At 50.1% G+C, this 20,810-nt stretch overlaps 1 protein-coding gene across 4 annotated transcripts in view; it reads right to left on the bottom strand.

The window, feature by feature from the left end:
- LOC116940058 (xylosyl- and glucuronyltransferase LARGE1-like) overlaps window positions 1-8,167 on the bottom strand; it is a 136,613-nt gene extending 128,446 nt beyond the window's left edge. For 2 of the 4 annotated variants that reach the window (XM_076065474.1, XM_032949344.2), the window contains exon 1: window positions 8,154-8,167. The gene's annotated coding sequence lies outside the window, so the exon portion shown is untranslated. Of the gene's footprint in view, window positions 1-6,333; window positions 6,581-8,153 lie in introns of those variants that run through there. The other 2 variants (XM_076065473.1, XM_032949345.2) reach the window with 1 other exon arrangement.
- Window positions 8,168-20,810: the final 12,643 nt, after the last annotated feature.

Genomic DNA, 20,810 nt, shown 5'->3' with positions numbered 1-20,810 from the left:
GCTGCCAGTCTTACTGACCACGGGAAACTGACGAGCTGAGTGGACCTCCGACTGGGGTTGGAACTCACGACCTTTCTGAGTGTCAGCGGAGCGCTCGTGGCTCGATGGACTCACGTGGGTCACAGTGGACACCCTCTGGCAGTGACACAGAGAGAGAGAACGAGCAGGCACGGAGGCGAATATGACTGATGATGATGACCGGAGTACATGATTACGACTGATGGATGATTAATGGATGATCACAGGTGATGAATGGACGGTCTTGCGCTACGGTCGTCTTCGTAATAGAGCGTCTTAGCTGAATGGGGTCTGAGTGAAGTCCGCATCAGTCTGACATGATAATCGTCCCGAGTCGCTTGAAACAACTTGAACTAAACTAAACTATATATTTTTTATTTTACCAGGGTAAAGCACACTGAGCTATGTCGCTACTTTTTCAAGAAGCGACCAGGCCACAAATTATAGCTAAATGAAGTGGCTTATCACATTTAAAACAGACAAGTACTCAAACACGAACTTGATTATAAATGTGGAGGAGGAAACCCGGAGGACCCGGGGAAAAATCCACGTGACCGCGGGGAGAACAGGCAAACTCCAAATATACAGCAGGATTCGTCAGGGTCGAGATCGAACCCACGACCTCCTGCATATCAGGCGAGGGAGTTAACATCTCGCCACTGCGAGGGTGCGTCTCAGTGCCTGCTTCCCTCTTTCGAACGTATTTTAATTTACTTTCTTCACGTCATCTTATTGTGGCTGGTCGTTTTCTCTAAACCCACTCCATTATTGATGAATATGCGACTTTATTGAAGCCTGGGTTCGTGAGCGCTTGGAGGCTGTTGATGCGTTCTCCACGTTACTACGATCGCAGCTTCCGAATTCCGTCTCCTCGGGTTGCTGTGAACAGCCGTGGCGGAGACGGCGGATTCCCTTGGCCGACTCGGGGTCCGAATTTACCAAATTCTAAACTTACACCGCAAACTCCTCGACTCGGATCATGCACAGCAGCAGCAGCATTCATTACCCGCTACTGGCAGCAGACTCACGCACAGGTCACGCTTGCAAATGGCACCCATCGTGGACTCTTTTTCTTGAGTTCTCATCTGGTGTAATCAAAATCGGCTGGAAGGTGTCCTCGATGTGACGTGATCGTTGCCGCTATTCCCATGCGCGAGGCCCGGAATCCGGAGTCTCATTCCGTAGGCTCTGGGAGTTCGCGAGATAGTTTGTTTGGATTGGCGCTGAGCCGTGGCGATGCAGCCGCTATTTAAATATAAACACGTCCTGCGGTTTCATAGCCCGCGAGGAATACTCTCAACATCTGATAACCGCAGGGAGCAGGGCAGCGTGAACCACGCAGGGAGCAGGGCAGCGTGAACCACGCAGGGAGCAGGGCAGCGTGAACCACGCAGGAGCAGGGCAGCGTGAACCACGCAGGGAGCAGGGCAGCGTGAACCACGCAGGAGCAGGGCAGCGTGAATCACGCAGGAGCAGGGCAGCGTGAATCACGCAGGAGCAGGGCAGCGTGAACCACGCAGGGAGCAGGGCAGCGTTAACCACGCAGGAGCAGGGCAGCGTGAATCACGCAGGAGCAGGGCAGCGTGAACCACGCAGGAGCAGGGCAGCGTGAACCACGCAGGAGCAGGGCAGCGTGAATCACGCAGGAGCAGGGCAGCGTGAATCACGCAGGAGCAGGGTAGCGTGAACCACGCAGGGAGCAGGGCAGCGTGAATCACGCAGGAGCAGGGCAGCGTGAACCACGCAGGGAGCAGGGCAGCGTGAACCACGCAGGAGCAGGGCAGCGTGAATCACGCAGGAGCAGGGCAGCGTGAACCACGGAGCTCAGGGTCAATGGAGCTATCCCGGCTACGGGCCTCGTGTTAAACTCCTCTCTCCGTCTCTCTGTGGCTCACGAACCCGATTTGTGAACAGCCATGGGTCATCAACTTTGCTCATTACAACCCCCCCCACATCACCCAGGAGAATATATTCGCATCCAATTTCTCGACAAGCTTCTTCGTGTTCAGGATGCAGTGTGCGTGATGTTCCACAGAGGTGGAGCGGTGGCACAGTGGTTAGCGCACTGCGTCGCTCGGAACCCTGCGACCTGATTTTGATTCCTGGCCACGGCTGACATCAGCAACCAGTGGCGAGTGAAATCTAAACGGATCCCGAGGACTCCCTTCAACAACCCGCACTGACCAGCGGGGTGAAGTATGGTGAAATAAAATACCTTGACCGACAAGGCGCGGGGCAGCATTCATCCTGCAGTGCATTGACACTTGGCCGTACATTCTTGCACTGTATTTATTTACATTTCACCATTTGTTTAAATCAGTGCGCATTGCCCTATGCGGCACGTGGATGGGAGACGCGGGACACCGACACGGGCGACGGCAAAGAAACTGCGAAGTGCGAAGGGAAGCGTGGAGAGGCACAGGCTGGGAATGAGGGCGCAAGGCGTGGAGCACGGAACAAGTGCGCGTGTGAGAGGCGTCGTGTTGACTCTCGCGGGAGCAGCCGGCTTGGATCGAAAGGGATGGTAGCCGATGGACAAGACCACAAGACTGGCGAGGCAATGGCATCTCCACGGTTGGCTACGTACGGTGCGAAAGAAGTCCAACATACTACGCACATGAATGACGGTACACGCCCGAGTAGACGGCCACAGTGGACATGAAGCAATCCATCACCGCCTCCCCGGGCTCCCCCTTCCCTCCCCACCACTGCCTCTCTCATAAAACATAAAAATATTCCTGCCATGAAACAGACGCCATTCGTGTTTATTTATTCCACGGCGGCGATGTATAAACAGATGCCCCCGTTTTAGATTCGCGCACTCCTGGGGCAAGTGGTGCAAGCGAGCGCAACGGTGGTGTGGTCATGAACCACGCCCGGTCGCCTCTCTCTCCTTCGTGCCACGAAGACACAGAGGGACAGACACGCGAAGACACGGAGACTGCGAGTGACCTCACTGACCGCATTCACCACGCAGTTCCGCATGACTGTTTCATCATCTGGCAACGGGAAGGTGGCGACAGATGGTCCCTCTCCCTCCCTGTCTCTCCCTCCCTCTCTGTCTCTCCCTCCCTCTCCCCGTCTCTGACGTGGACGGTATTTATAGTTGACGTTATTCTCTGTGATCGGTCACCGAAACGATTCACGGTGGGAAAAAGAAAATCAAGCAAAAGCGCCCGCCGCGATGAGCGCCCCCCCCCCTCCCCCGCTACTGGGTGAGGCGTGAGAGTCGCGTGACAGTCGTCTCGTTCGTGTGGTTGTGGAACACGGGAACGAGACACGATGATGATCATGGTGATGAAGATCATGGTGATGAAGATCATGGTGATGAAGATCATGGTGATGCTGATAATCATGGTTACGGTGTTTGATGATGATCATGATGATCATGATCATGGTGATGGTGATGATCATGGTGTTTGATGTCGTCACGCAGAGATTTGAGATGTCAATGAGGACGCAAGAGGGGGAGGAGGGGAGTGGGGGGGGGGGGGCAGAGGAGGACGAGGGGATGGGGTGCGGGGTGGAGGTGGCATGATGATGGATGAGTCTGCGTTGCGCGCATCATCATCATCAGCAGCAGCACGCCCCGTGCCGCCTCCTCCCTCCCCCTGGGATCCAACAGCCCCAGCACTCCTCGCTACCTCTCCTCGACCTCTCCTCGACCATGCGCGAACGCAACCACGCATTCATCCACGACCACGTGGACACAACGGATACAGTCAAGCGAGGTCAAACATTACACTCACACGAAGGTCCCCCGTATAGCCTGAACAGACTGTCGTGCTGTTTGCAAGCACCTATAAAGGCCGGCACGGCACACGATGGGTGGGGTGATCAGCACCACACTCGACCGCCTTCGTCTCCCTACTAGCGATGTTTACACACAGCACCAGGTACTCATTTGAGGCCGAGTCGACCTAGCGGAGGCCTAGGACCGGTTCAAACAATCGTCACTGGTGTTGGCCGTGAGCGGGAATCGAACTCAGATCGCAGGGTTCGCTGTGCGGCGCGCTAACCGATACACTACCATCCATAAGCCGACGGGTTAAGCTGAACACACGACCACTCCTCGGTATACAACCACATCCAGACACAAACACGCGGACACGACACTCACACCACCACAGTCAGACTCGGGCACAAACCACACTCGGCCACAACCTCAGCCAACCACAAAGACACCAAGCGACAACCACGCCGGGCTCGAGCTCGTGGGCACAGGTGGAGGGTGAGGCACAAGAGGCTGCGGTAATGATACTGGTTCTAGGGTGGCACCACAGGGTTAACGTGAGTGATAGGTTTGCAGTTATGGCTGAGGTTAATGCTGTGGATAGGGGTTCGGGCTGGGTTAGGTTTAGATATAGTGGTTAGGGTGAAGGTTATGTCTAGTGTTAGCTTTTATGGCTAGCGTATAGGGTTATGTTTTAGGGCAAGTGTTAAGGTGATCGTGTTGCTTGTGGCTCTGTCGAGGTTCAGAGGGCAGGACGCGCCTGGCTGCTCGGGGTAGGGTTGGGCGAGCGGTCGAGCTAGCACTGGGGTCAGCGCTGGGGTCAGCGCTGGGGTCAGCGCTGGGGTCAGCGCTGGGGTCAGCGCTGGGGTCAGCGCTGGGGTCAGCGCTGGGGTCAGCGCAGGGGTCAGCGCTGGGGTCAGCGCAGGGGTCAGCGCAGGGGTCAGCGCAGGGGTCAGCGCTGGGGTCAGCGCTGGGCAGGGGTTCGGGCTAGCAGCGATTGGCTACGGCACGACCCACGGCATCGCGGTTGTGGCGGGGCACAGACAACTCGCACCCCGCGGTGAGCGATGGAGACTCAACCCGGCAGTCCCGGACAATCCCTCGTGTAGACATCCCCCCCCCCTCTCCCTCCCTCCCACCTGTGTCCTTGCACGACACAACGCGAGTCTCGAGGTGGATTCGTTCGGCATTGCTCTCCCCAACCCTTCCAACCTCCTAAGCCACGACCACACCACGCCATTGCCTTATACATCTCGCGCCTGACGCCAGCCACGTCGATTAATGACGATGACGATGATGGTGTCGTCATGAACGGAATACGTGCAGGAAAGCCTCGCCGAGTCTAAGGACTCTTTTCGCAGGAGGGTCTTGCTACACCGGGATCTTTGGCAAATCTATACCACAGTACTGTACTGTATATTTGTGAGGAAACTGTAGAACCCTGGAGGATACCCATCACGCAGAGGGGGAGGGTGGGGGGAGGGAGGGGGAGAGAGGGGAGGGGAGAGAGGGGGAGAGAGGGGGGGAGGGGAGAGAGGGGGGAGAGAGGGGGGGGAGAGAGGGGGGAGAGAGAGGGGGGGGAGAGAGGGGGGGGGAGAGAGGGGGGGGAGAGGGGGGGGGGGAGAGAGAGGGGGAGAGAGGGGGGAGAGCGAGGGGGGGAGCGAGGGGGGGGAGAGAGAGGGGGGAGAGAGAGGGGGAGAGAGAGAAGGGGGGGGGGAGATAGAGAGGGGGGGGGGAGAGCGAGGGGGGGGGAGAGAGGGGATGCCGGTAACCAGAAATAGATTCTGGTGCTAAAGTCTATTTATGACCACGCGTAACAGCATCAGAGATGGGGTGGGGAGGTCGGGGTTAAGAGACAGAGAGGGGATAGGAATGGGGAGAGAGATAGGAGATGGGGCACAGCAATGGGAGAGTGGGGGAAAGTGAGATATGAGAGAGAGAGAGTGTGGGGATTGAAGAGAGGGAGAACAAGCAAATAGGGGAGAAAGTAGAGGAGCACGGAGAGAGCTGGGAGAGGTGGGGGGTGATAGGGAGGAGATAACGAGAGAGAGAGGAGATAACGAGGAGAGAGAGATAACAGAGAGAGAGAGAGGAGATAACAGAGAGAAGAAGAGATAGAGAGACACGGGGGGGGGGGGGTAAGGGAGAGCAAGACGAGAGGAGATGAAGGACGTGCGGGAGGGGAGGGGGAGGAGAGTGGGAGCTTGTAGGGAGATGATGGAATAGAATGTCGCGCTCCTCGCTCCTGCACGTCGAGAATGAAACAATGAAGCGGGCGGCGCTGACGGAGGACGCACTCCGCGGGGGGGGGGGGGGGGGGGGCACAAGCGCAGCGGTAACGAGGGGCAATGTGCAGCAGCAATGTGCAGCAGCAATGTGCAGCAGAAATGTGCAGCAGCAACGTGCAGCAAACAATGTGCAGCAGCAATGTGCAGAACTAACGTGTAAAGGTAACGCGCCAGTCATGCGTCAAGTGCAGCAGTGAAGTGGCGCGGAAGCTAAGGCTCAGGGTCAAATTGCAGCGGTGAAGTGCAGCGGTGAAGTGCAGCGGTGAAGTGCAGCGGTGAAGTGCAGCGGTGCACCTGCGCAGTCCCCTCGGGTCACTGCTCCATCGTGGGCCAGAGCTCTCTGTATACACAGCATACTCATACACACAGCTTACTCATACACACAGCATACACACAGCATACTCATACACACAGCATACTCATACACACAGCATGATCATACTTGTACACACAGGATACTCATACTCGTACACACAGCATACTCATACTCGTACACACAGCATACTCATACTCGTACACACAGCATACTCATACTCGTACACACAGCATACTCATACTCGTACACACAGCATACTCATACTCGTACACACAGGATACTCATACTCGTACACACAGCATACTCATACTCGTACACACAGCATACTCATACTCATACACACAGCATACTCATACACACACCATACCCATGCACACAGTATACCCATGCACACGTACACTCAGATCTCACACACAGCAAACACATGCAACTCACTCGCATGTGTACACTGAACTAGAGAACATATGCACACATACACACCATCTACACACAAAGACAAAGATCCCCCGCACAGCCTTAACAGACTTGGGGAAAGTGCTGTTAGCGAGCACCTATAAAGGTCGGCTCAGCATACGAGGTGATGGGTGGCCTGCACCACGCCCCACCGCCTTTGTTTCCCATTTGAGACTGAGTCTATCGAGGGGAGGCCCAAGACCGAGGAAGATTATTGTCACTCGCACGGGTGGCCGTGTGCGGGAATCGAACTCGGACCGCCGGGTTCGTTGAGCAGCGCGCTAACCACGACACAACCGCTCAATCCACACACACACACAGCACACACACAGCACACACACAGCACACACACACACACACCACACACACACACACCACACACACACAGCACACATTCAGCACAAACACAGACAGCACACCCCACACACAGCACGCACAGACAGCACACACACAGCACGCACACCACACACACACCAAGCACACACACAGCACACACACACAGAACGCGCACACACACCACCACACACACAGCACACACACACAGAACGCGCACACACAGCACACACATAGCACACACACAGCACACACACCCTCTCAATTCATCCCCCACACACGCACACACACACAGCACACACACACAGCACACACACAGTACACACACACAGCACACACACCACACACACACCACACACACACACCACACACACACAGCACACACACACAGCACACACAGCACAACACACAGCACAGCACAACACACAGCATAACACACAGCACACAACACATACACACACCAAGCACACACACAGCACACACACCACACACACACAGCACACACACACACCACACACACCACACACACACACAGCACAACACACACACACACACACACACACCACACACACACAGCACACACACACAGCACACACACACAGCACACACACGCACACACACACCACAAACACAGCACACACACAGCACACACACCGCACACACCACACACACACACCAAGCACACACACAGGCACACACACCACACACACACCACACACACAGAGCACACACAGCACACACACACACCGCACACACAGCACACACACACACACACCACACACACCACAAACACCACACACACGCTCCACACACCGCCTTCACCCCTCGAACACGCCGCGTCGCGGTCTCCGCTGCCATCGCCGCCGCCTCGCGGCTCCGCAATCCGGGCTCGGCACAGCGAGTAGCACCATACCCATCATCCACCTCCTCCTCCTCTACGTCCACCTCTCATCCTCTCTCCTCCTCCTCTCATCTCACCCACATCCTCATCCTCTCTCCTCCTCATCCTCACCGGCAGGGCGGCCCTGGCTCCTCTCACGGCTCCCCGCGTCCAGAGCGCAGCCGCAGCCGCCGACGGCACGGCAGAGTCCGCTCCGTCATCATCGCCCTGAGATCGGAATCGAGATGCGCCCTACCCGGCTCTCCGCTGCTCTCTCCCTTGATCTCCCTCCGCTCTCCCTGATCTCTCCGCGCACTCCCTGCTGTCCCTACTCTCCCCGCTGCCAATGCGACTCCGCCTTGCAGTGCCCAATACAGCGGTGAGGCTCGCCAATGAGAGCCGCGCTTACAGTCAAGCCTCCCTCTGTCCCCTCTCCCCTCCCTCTCTCTTCACTCTCCCCTCCCTCTGTTCCCTCTCCCCTCCCTCTCTCTTCACTCTCCCCTCCCTCGATTCCCTCTCCCCTCTGTTCTCTCTCCCCTCTCTTCGCTCTCCTCTCCCCTCCTTCGATCCCTCTCTCTTCACTCTCCCCTCCTTCGATTCCCGCTCCCCTCCCTCTCCCTTCACTCTCCCCTCCCCGCTCCCCTCCCTCTCCCCTCCCGCTCCCCCTCACTCTCCCTTCACTCTCCCCTCCCCTCTCTCCGCCCGCGGGGCTGTATGGGGCGAGCGCCGCCTGCGGTGCAGGAGGAGCAAGCGGATCAGAGAGATGAGGACGAGAGGGGTGAGGGGGTAGAGAGGGGTGAGGGGGTAGAGAGGGGGGGGATACCCGAAGGGCGACGGACCCCAACATCTTCAGGGACTGGTCAACGTGCTCTTCGGCTACGCCAAGCTCGCCATATACAGGGCGAGGAAGGTGTCCCTGGAGGGGCAACATCCAGCCAGCAGCCTGGGCATCTTCCGCGCTCTGGTCGGAGCCAGGGTGTGGCTGGAGTTCCGCCACGCGCGGCTGACCCACGCCGTGCCGGCCTTCAAGGAGCAGTGGGCGCTGAAGGAGGCCGTGTGCTCGGTGGCAGATGACGGAGAGCTCTGCATGCAGATCTAGCTACCCGTCGGAGGCCGTTTGACTGTGGGAACGGCTGCGTGCACTTGTCGTAGTTATAAAGAAAAAAGAGAGAGAGCGAGAGAGAGCCAAATGGAGTAGGACGAGAGGGGGCAGAGAGAGAGGGGGGGGGGGGGCGGAGAGGGGGGTAGAGAGAGAGGAGAGGCAGAGAGGGGGGTAGAGAGAGAGGGGGGTAGAGAGAGGGGGGGCAGAGAGGGGGGCAGAGAGGGGGGGCAGAGAGGGGGGTGGAGAGAGAGGGAAGGGGAAAGAAAAAAAACATTTTTTTGGGTCTTTCACTTAAAAAGGGGGGGGGGGGGGGGGTTACATAAAGCAAAGCATTAAAAAACATAAAAAAACGAAATGATGAACGGAGCAAAGTGCCGACTACACCGAGCATCTTCTTGTTTCTTCTGATCGTAAAAAAAAAGAAAAAAAGTAGAGAGAGGGGGTTGAGAGAGGGGGTAGAGGGGTAGAGAGAGGGGGTAGAGAGAGGGGAAAAAAGAGAGAGGGAAGGAGTAAGAAGAAGGAGCAGAGCTTTAAATATTTTGTGCAATCTTTCATTTAAAGAGGGGGGGCACATAAAGCCAAGCATTGAAAAAAAACAAAAAACCGAAATGATGAACGAAGCAAAGTGCCGACTACACCGAGCATCTTCTTGTTTCCTCTGATCGTAAAAAAGTGGAGGAGAGGGATGAGGAGGAGGAGAGGGAGCAGGAGGAGTAGAGGATGAAAAAGAGCGGGATGAGGAAGAGGAGTAGGAGAGGGATGAAGGGGTGGAGGGGGATGAGGAGGGGATGAGGAGGAGCAGGGGGATGAGGAGGAGCTCTAGCGGTTACGTAGACCGGGGGCAGGGTCACCGTGCCCGACACTTCGTGTATGTATTTAACACGAGGGAGACAAAGGCGGCCGGGTGTGGTGCTTCGTAACAGTACTTGCCCCAACAGTCTGTTGAGGCTATACGGGGGATCTTTGTAATTGACGTAAAGTGAATTCCTGCTGCTCAAATGAGCATTGAGGCATTGCTGCTTCTCTCCTGTTCACAGCCAGTGGTGAAAATTCCACGTTCGTTTGACGTGGGCTGTCTGTTGATTTCCCCTGCAACTTGGTACAAAGTGTATCGACCACAGAGGGGATGATGAGTAAATCCCTATCTGCATTTGCACACCTGCAAATTGTCTGAGTAGAACTCCGTCCAGTATCTCCACTTGTCAACACGAACACTTTTTAGTCCATCCCCATATTAGCTTTGTAGACTAATACCAAGGAGCGTCTTCTTATTCTGAATATTAAAAAAAACCAGTCAGATCATCAGGCAACAGGATGCCGTCGTCTGCGTATCTCTCAAGTAATTAATATTCTTCACAGCGACTCTACATTTAGAATTTGAGTTAATGTTTTATTGAATAATTAAAATCTTGCGTCGTCAGGCCAACATAACGATGTTTATATTTGAGGCAAGTTAATCAGGATTGGTCTGTCATCACGCGGTGCGCTGTGACGTCACAACGCGCAGCAGACATTACTTTAGTCGGCTTCATTCCTTTGTTTCCCTTTCAAGTGTTCACCTTTGATTTACCAGTAAGTCGTCGACGCGTGCACCGAGTATTGAACCGCAGAGGCCTCTTCTCGCAATCGCACGGTTCAGTGTCCTTTCCCGAGGCTCGTACAGCCACAACAAGGCACCTTTAGGACGCGCCTGGTTCAGTGTTAATGCTCCCACCACTGTGCTTCCCGCCTTCACACACCCCCTACATAAACCGTAGCGCTTAAGCCACTGGCTTGGACTGCATAAGCCATGGCAGACACGCGGCGCGCCATCGACTGCGCGCGTCATCCGTGACGCGGCTTCTGCGCGCGGAGGTGCTGGCACGTGACCCCGCAGCAGAGGCAGCAGCTTCTGTGCCGCCATGCACAGGAGCTGCTGCCCCTCCCCTCCCCCCGTGTCACTCCACTCACTCAACCACAGCTCACTGCCCCCCCCCCCGTCACTCCACTCACTCAACCACAGCTCACTGCCCCCCCCCGTCACTCCACTCACTCAACCACAGCTCACTGCCCCCCCCCCGTGTCACTCCACTCACTCAACCACAGCTCACTGCCCCCCCCCCGTCACTCCACTCACTCAACCACAGCTCACTGCCCCCCCCGTCACTCCACTCACTCAACCACAGCTCACTGACCCCCCCCCGTCACTCCACTCACTCAACCACAGCTCACTGACCCCCCCCCCCGTCACTCCACTCACTCAACCACAGCTCACTGCCCCCCCCGTCACTCCACTCACTCAACCACAGCTCACTGCCCCCCCGTCACTCCACTCACTCAACCACAGCTCACTGACCCCCCCCCCCCCGTGTCACTCCACTCACTCAACCACAGCTCACTGCCCCCCCCCGTCACTCCACTCACTCAACCACAACTCACTGTCCCCCCCCCCTGTGACACGCCACTCACTCTACCCCCTGCACCTCCCTTCCTCGTCTCCCTCCTCCACTACAGCCCCTCCTATACACCCCACGCCATCCTACACACACCGTACACCCCCCCCCCCCTCTACACACACAGCCACCATGCATCACCCCCAACACTTCCTCCCGTTGTAGTTCCACCTCCTCCCCTGCCCCCTCCGCTCCCCCCACCCCGCGCCCCCCTCCCCCGCAGCCCCCATTGTCTCCGCCTCTTGAGTCGCGGGTTTCCATGGCGACGCTCGTGGGGGCAGCAGCAAGCAGAGGCTGCTATGAAAACAATCACAACTAAAACAATCACAACTAAAACAATCACAATGAAAACAATCACAATGAAAACAATCACAACTAAAACAATCACAATGAAAACAATCACAATGAAAACAATCACAATGAAAACAATCACAATGAAAACAATCACAACTAAAACAATCACAATGAAAACAATCACAATGAAAACAATCACAACTAAAACAATCACAATGAAAACAATCACAATGAAAACAATCACAATGAAAACAATCACAATGAAAACAATCACAATGAAAACAATTACATCTAAAACAATCACAACTAAAAACAATCACAACTAAAACAATTACATCTAAAACAATCACAACTAAAACAATCACAATGAAAACAATCACAATGAAAACAATCACAATGAAAACAATCACAATGAAAACAATTACATCTAAAACAATCACAACTAAAACAATCACAACTAAAACAATTACATCTAAAACAATCACAACTAAAACAATCACAATTGAAACAATCACAATAAAAACAATCACAATGAAAACAATCACAACTAAAACAATCACAATGAAAACAATCACAATGAAAACAATCACAATGAAAACAATCACAATGAAAACAATCACAATGAAAACAATCACAATGAAAACAATTACATCTAAAACAATCACAACTAAAACAATCACAACTAAAACAATTACATCTAAAACAATCACAACTAAAACAATCACAATGAAAACAATCACAATAAAAACAATCACAATGAAAACAATCACAATGAAAACAATCACAACTAAAACAATCACAATGAAAACAATCACAATGAAAACAATCACAACGAAAACAATCACAATGAAAACAATCACAATGAAAACAATCACAATGAAAACAATCACAACGAAAACAATCACAATGAAAACAATCACAATGAAAACAATCACAATGAAAACAATCACAATGAAAACAATTACAATGAAAACAATCACAATGAAAACAATCACAATGAAAACAATTACAATGAAAACAATCACAACTAAAACAATCACAATTAAAACAATTACAACTAAAACAATCACAATGAAAACAATCACAATGAAAACAATCACAATGAAAACAATCACAATGAAAACAATCACAACTAAAACAATCACAATGAAAACAATCACAATGAAAACAATCACAATGACAACAATCACAACGAAAACAATCACAATGAAAACAATCACAACGAAAACAATCACAATGAAAAAATCACAACGAAAACAATCACAATGAAAACAATCACAATGAAAACAATCACAATGAAAACAATCACAATGAAAACAATTACAATGAAAACAATCACAATGAAAACAATCACAATGAAAACAATTACAATGAAAACAATCACAACTAAAACAATCACAATTAAAACAATTACAACTAAAACAATCACAATGAAAACAATCACAATGAAAACAATCACAATAAAAACAATCACAATGAAAACAATCACAATGAAAACAATCACAATGAAAACAATCACAACGAAAACAATCACAATGAAAACAATCACAATGAAAACAATCACAATGAAAACAATCACAACGAAAACAATCACAATGAAAACAATCACAATGAAAACAATCACAATGAAAACAATCACAACGAAAACAATCACAATGAAAACAATCACAATGAAAACAATCACAATGAAAACAATCACAATGAAAACAATTACAATGAAAACAATCACAATGAAAACAATCACAATGAAAACAATTACAATGAAAACAATCACAACTAAAACAATCACAATTAAAACAATTACAACTAAAACAATCACAATTAAAACAATCACAATGAAAACAATCACAATGAAAACAATCACAATGAAAACAATCACAACTAAAACAATCACAATGAAAACAATCACAATGAAAACAATCACAACTAAAACAATCACAATGAAAACAATCACAATGAAAACAATCACAATGACAACAATCACAACGAAAACAATCACAATGAAAACAATCACAATGAAAACAATCACAATGAAAACAATCACAACGAAAACAATCACAATGAAAACAATCACAATGAAAACAATCACAATGAAAACAATTACAATGAAAACAATCACAATGAAAACAATCACAATGAAAACAATTACAATGAAAACAATCACAACTAAAACAATCACAATTAAAACAATTACAACTAAAACAATCACAATGAAAACAATCACAATGAAAACAATCACAATAAAAACAATCACAACGAAAACAATCACAACTAAAACAATCACAATGAAAACAATCACAATGAAAACAATTACAATGAAAACAATCACAACTAAAACAATCACAATTAAAACAATTACAACTAAAACAATCACAATGAAAACAATCACAATGAAAACAATCACAATGAAAACAATCACAATAAAAACAATCACAACGAAAACAATCACAACTAAAACAATCACAATGAAAACAATCACAATGAAAACAATTACAATGAAAACAATCACAACTAAAACAATCACAATTAAAACAATTACAACTAAAACAATCACAATGAAAACAATCACAATGAAAACAATCACAATGAAAACAATCACAATAAAAACAATCACAACGAAAACGATCACAACTAAAACAATCACAATGAAAACAATCACAATGAAAACAATTACAATGAAAACAATCACAACTAAAACAATCACAATTAAAACAATTACAACTAAAACAATCACAATGAAAACAATCACAATGAAAACAATCACAATGAAAACAATCACAATAAAAACAATCACAACGAAAACAATCACAATGAAAACAATCACAATGAAAACAATCACAATGAAAACAATCACAACTAAAACAATCACAATTAAAACAATCACAATTAAAACAATCACAACTATAACAATCACAATTAAAACAATTACAATTAAAACAATCACAATCACAATTAAAACAAGCATAATTAAAACAACCACAATTAAAACAATAAACCACAACTAAAACAATCACAATTAAAACAACCACAATTAAAACAATAAATCACAATTACAACAATCACAAGTAAACAATCACAATTAAGACAATCACAATTAAAACAACCACAATTAAAACAATAAATCACAATTAAAACAATCACAATTAAAACAACCACAATTAAGACAATCACAATTTTAAAAATCGCAATTAAAACAACCACAATTAAGACAATCACAATTAAAACAAGCACAATTAAAACAATAAATCACAATTAAAACAATCACAAATAAAACAATAAATCGCAATTAAAACAATCACAATTAAAACAACCACAATTAAAACAATAAATCACAATTAAAACAATAAATCACAATTAAAACAACCACAATTAAGACAATCACAATTAAAACAATCGCAATTAAAACAACCACAATTAAGACAATCACAATTAAAACAATCACAATTAAAACAATAAATCACAATTAAAACAATCACAATTAAAACAATCACAATTAAAACAATCAATCACAATTAAAAAATCACAATTAAAACAACCACAATTAAGACAATCACAATTTAAAAAAATCGCAATTAAAACAACCACAATTAAGACAATCACAAGTAAAACAAGCACAATTAAAACAATAAATCACAATTAAAACAATCACAATTAAGACAATCACAATTAAAAAACCACAATTAAAACAATAAATCACAATTAAAACAATCACAATAAAAACAATCACAATTAAAACAATAAATCACAATTAAAACAATCACAATTAAAACAACCACAATTAAAACAATAAACCACAACTAAAACAATCACAATTAAAACAACCACAATTAAAACAATAAATCACAATTAAGACAATCACAATTAAAACAACCACAATTAAAACAATAAATCACAATTAAAACAATCACAATTAAAACAATCACAATTAAAACAATCACAAATAAAACAATAAATCACAATTAAGACAATCACAATTAAAACAATAAATCACAATTAAACAATTACAATTAAAATAACCACAATTAAAACAATAAATCACAATTAAAACAATCGCAATTAAAACAACCACAATTAAAACAATAAATCACAATTAAAACAATCACAATTAAAACAACCACAATTAAAACAATAAATCACAATGAAAACAATCACAATTAAAACAATCACAATTAAAACAACCACAATTAAAACAATAAATCACAATTAAAACAATAATCACAATTAAAACAATCACAATTAAAACAATCACAATTAAAACAATAAATCACAATTAAAACAATCACAATTAAAACAACCACAATTAAAACAATAAATCACAATTAAAACAATCACAATTAAAACAACCACAATTAAAACAATAAATCACAATTAAAACAATCACAATTAAAACAACCACAATTAAAACAATAAATCACAATTAAAACAATCACAATTAAAAGAATCACAATTAAAACAATAAATCACAATTAAAACAATCACAATTAAAACAATACATCACAATTAAAACAATACATCACAATTAAAACAACCACAATTAAAACAATAAATCACAATTAAAACAATCACAATTAAAACAACCACAATTAAAACAATAAATCACAATTAAAACAATCACAATTAAAACAATCACAATTAAAACAATAAACCACAATTAAAACAATCACAATTTAAACAACCACAATTAAAACAATAAATCACAATTAAAACAATCACAATTAAAACAACCACAATTAAAACAATAAATCACAATTAAACAATCACAATTAAAATAACCACAATTAAAACAATAAATCACAATTAAAACAATCACAATTAAAACAACCACAATTGAAACAATAAATCACAATTAAAACAATCACAATTAAAACAACCACAATTAAAACAATAAATCACAATTAAAACAATAATCACAATTAAAACAATCACAATTAAAACAATCACAATTAAAACAATAAATCACAATTAAAACAACCACAATTAAAACAATAAATCACAATTAAACAATCACAATTAAAATAACCACAATTAAAATAATAAATCACAATTAAAACAATCACAATTAAAACAATCACAATTAAAACAATAACCACAATTAAAACAATCACAATTAAAACAATCACAATTAAAACAATAAACCACAATTAAAACAATAAATCACAATTAAAACAATCACAATTAAAACAATCACAATTAAAACAATCACAATTAAAACAATAAATCACAATTAAACAATCACAATTAAAATAACCACAATTAAAACAATAAATCACAATTAAAACAATCACAATTAAAACAACCACAATTGAAACAATAAATCACAATTAAAACAATCACAATTAAAACAACCACAATTAAAACAATAAATCACAATTAAAACAATCACAATTTAAACAATCACAATTAAAACAATCACAATTAAAACAATAATTCACAATTAAAACAACCACAATTAAAACAATAAATCACAATTAAACAATCACAATTAAAATAACCACAATTAAAACAATAAATCACAATTAAAACAATCACAATTAAAACAATCACAATTAAAACAATAACCACAATTAAAACAATAAATCACAATTAAAACAATCACAATTAAAACAATCACAATTAAAACAATGGTAATTGCCTTGCGCGTGCTGGCTCCTGCGTGCTAGGTTGCTCGCCAAAGGGGGGCGAGGAGGGGGGCGAGGAGGGGGGCGAGGAGGGGGGCGAGGAGGGGGGCGAGGAGGGGGGCGAGGAGGGGGGCGAGGAGGGGGGCGAGGAGGGGGGCGAGGAGGGGGGCGAGGAGGGGGGCGAGGAGGGGGGCGAGGAGGGGGGCGAGGAGGGGGGCGAGGAGGGGGGCGAGGAGGGGGGCGAGGAGGGGGGCGAGGAGGGGGGCGAGGAGGGGGGCGAGGAGGGGGGCGAGGAGGGGGGCGAGGAGGGGGGCGAGGAGGGGGGCGAGGAGGGGGGCGAGGAGGGGGGCGAGGAGGGGGGCGAGGAGGGGGGCGAGGAGGGGGGCGAGGAGGGGGGCGAGGAGGGGGGCGAGGAGGGGGGCGAGGAGGGGGGCGAGGAGGGGGGCGAGGAGGGGGGCGAGGAGGGGGGCGAGGAGGGGGGCGAGGAGGGGGGCGAGGAGGGGGGCGAGGAGGGGGGCGAGGAGGGGGGCGAGGAGGGGGGCGAGGAGGGGGGCGAGGAGGGGGGCGAGGAGGGGGGCGAGGAGGGGGGCGAGGAGGGGGGCGAGGAGGGGGGCGAGGAGGGGGGCGAGGAGGGGGGCGAGGAGGGGGGCGAGGAGGGGGGCGAGGAGGGGGGCGAGGAGGGGGGCGAGGAGGGGGGCGAGGAGGGGGGCGAGGAGGGGGGCGAGGAGGGGGGCGAGGAGGGGGGCGAGGAGGGGGGCGAGGAGGGGGGCGAGGAGGGGGGCGAGGAGGGGGGCGAGGAGGGGGGCGAGGAGGGGGGCGAGGAGGGGGGCGAGGAGGGGGGCGAGGAGGGGGGCGAGGAGGGGGGCGAGGAGGGGGGCGAGGAGGGGGGCGAGGAGGGGGGCGAGGAGGGGGGCGAGGAGGGGGGCGAGGAGGGGGGCGAGGAGGGGGGCGAGGAGGGGGGCGAGGAGGGGGGCGAGGAGGGGGGCGAGGAGGGGGGCGAGGAGGGGGGCGAGGAGGGGGGCGAGGAGGGGGGCGAGGAGGGGGGCGAGGAGGGGGGCGAGGAGGGGGGCGAGGAGGGGGGCGAGGAGGGGGGCGAGGAGGGGGGCGAGGAGGGGGGCGAGGAGGGGGGCGAGGAGGGGGGCGAGGAGGGGGGCGAGGAGGGGGGCGAGGAGGGGGGCGAGGAGGGGGGCGAGGAGGGGGGCGAGGAGGGGGGCGAGGAGGGGGGCGAGGAGGGGGGCGAGGAGGGGGGCGAGGAGGGGGGCGAGGAGGGGGGCGAGGAGGGGGGCGAGGAGGGGGGCGAGGAGGGGGGCGAGGAGGGGGGCGAGGAGGGGGGCGAGGAGGGGGGCGAGGAGGGGGGCGAGGAGGGGGGCGAGGAGGGGGGCGAGGAGGGGGGCGAGGAGGGGGGCGAGGAGGGGGGCGAGGAGGGGGGCGAGGAGGGGGGCGAGGAGGGGGGCGAGGAGGGGGGCGAGGAGGGGGGCGAGGAGGGGGGCGAGGAGGGGGGCGAGGAGGGGGGCGAGGAGGGGGGCGAGGAGGGGGGCGAGGAGGGGGGCGAGGAGGGGGGCGAGGAGGGGGGCGAGGAGGGGGGCGAGGAGGGGGGCGAGGAGGGGGGCGAGGAGGGGGGCGAGGAGGGGGGCGAGGAGGGGGGCGAGGAGGGGGGCGAGGAGGGGGGCGAGGAGGGGGGCGAGGAGGGGGGCGAGGAGGGGGGCGAGGAGGGGGGCGAGGAGGGGGGCGAGGAGGGGGGCGAGGAGGGGGGCGAGGAGGGGGGCGAGGAGGGGGGCGAGGAGGGGGTGGTGTTGTAATGAGGGTGAGGATGCGGGGATGAGAGTCGGAGCGGGGTCGCCTTGGGTCATCACTGATCCCCTCTCCGCGGAGACCCCACGCGACCCCAATTAAAAGCGCGGCGATCCCTCACCGCGTCAGTCCACCTGTGCCGCGAGGCGCTGCTGCCCGAGTCATTCTCAGCATCAGCAGCAACAGTTGCAGCAGAATCGCCGGCATCTTCGCGAGTGTCGATATTGACGACCGCACAGCAACGGCACCTCCACGGTCCACCACCACCACCACCATCGTCATCGTCGCCATGACGAGCGTGAGGGCGTGCATGGCGATGTCTGCCTTGGCCTGAGGTGTTGGGGTGTTGGGGTTAGGGGGAGTGCAGGGTGGAGCAGGGTGGTGGAGTGCAGGGTGGAGCAGGGTGGGGGAGTGCAGGGTGGAGCAGGGTGGTGGAGTGCAGGGTGGAGCAGGGTGGTGGAGTGCAGGGTGGTGGAGTGCAGGGTGGAGCAGGGTGGTGGAGTGCAGGGTGGAGCAGGGTGGTGGAGTGCAGGGTGAGGCTCGCTGGAGCAGGGCCCGTCTCTGACCCCTCCTCCTACTGACCCCCCTCCCACTGACCCCCTCCTATTGACCACCCCCTCCCACTGACCCCCTCCTATTGACCACCCCCTCCTACTGACCCCCTCCCACTGACCCCCCTCCTACTGACCCCCCTCCCACTGACCCCCCTCCTACAGACCCCCCCGCCTACTGACCTCCCTCCTACTGACCACCCCTCCTACTGACCCCCCCTCCCACTGACCCCCCTCCCACTGACCCCCCCTCCCACTGACAGGTCATTCAAAGCCGCGCTCGATGCAGCCATCCATCACCGTCCCGATTCCCCCCAACTTGGAGATTCCTCTGCTGCCCTTTAGCGCGCGAGATTAATGAACGGCCCCTAATTACCATTGAGCGCGCACCTGCACCACCTGTGCACCCCCCCCCCCGCGCCAATGAGGCAATGAATCTCAATGGGCTGTCACCTGGGCACACACACACACGTGGCTTCTCAGCAGGTGTCCTGACTGCAACACTCAGAGACGTTTAACCGCTCACACCACCCTCCGCGGAGCCACTCGGGGACACTCTTAAACAATTCTTAACTCAAAGACAAGGATTCATGTATCATGGATAGATATTTCGTCGCTCGACAGTGGGGCGCGGGTGGAAATATTTTTCCGGAGCTCAGCCCCGTACAGCTCTTGCTGAAGGTAAATCCTGATACAAGAGTTGCAAGGGATATAAAATAAATGTGTTAAAATGTATTCATTGGTCAGCGAGCCGTTACTTTCTTAAAATAATGAAGAGGCATTGGGCGTCTCGGTAATGGGGTTTTATTTGACCATACTTCACCATGCTGGTCAGTGCGGGTTTGTGGAGCGATGCGGAGAGGCCACTGATGTTAGCCGGGAGGCCTCCACCTCATGGTCTTTAACGACAATCAATCACGGTACATCCAGCAGTGGTAGCCTCATTCTTCAGCGTTTGTTTTAATTTAAACCAGTTATCAGGTCTCCAATTCACAGTTCAT

Source organism: Petromyzon marinus, chromosome 7 (assembly GCF_048934315.1).
Source record: "Petromyzon marinus isolate PM22_M1 ecotype Great Lakes invasive population chromosome 7, UKy_Petmar_22M1.pri1.0, whole genome shotgun sequence".
Lineage (NCBI taxonomy): Eukaryota > Metazoa > Chordata > Hyperoartia > Petromyzontiformes > Petromyzontidae > Petromyzon > Petromyzon marinus.
This window is presented reverse-complemented; position numbering and strand designations above follow the sequence as displayed.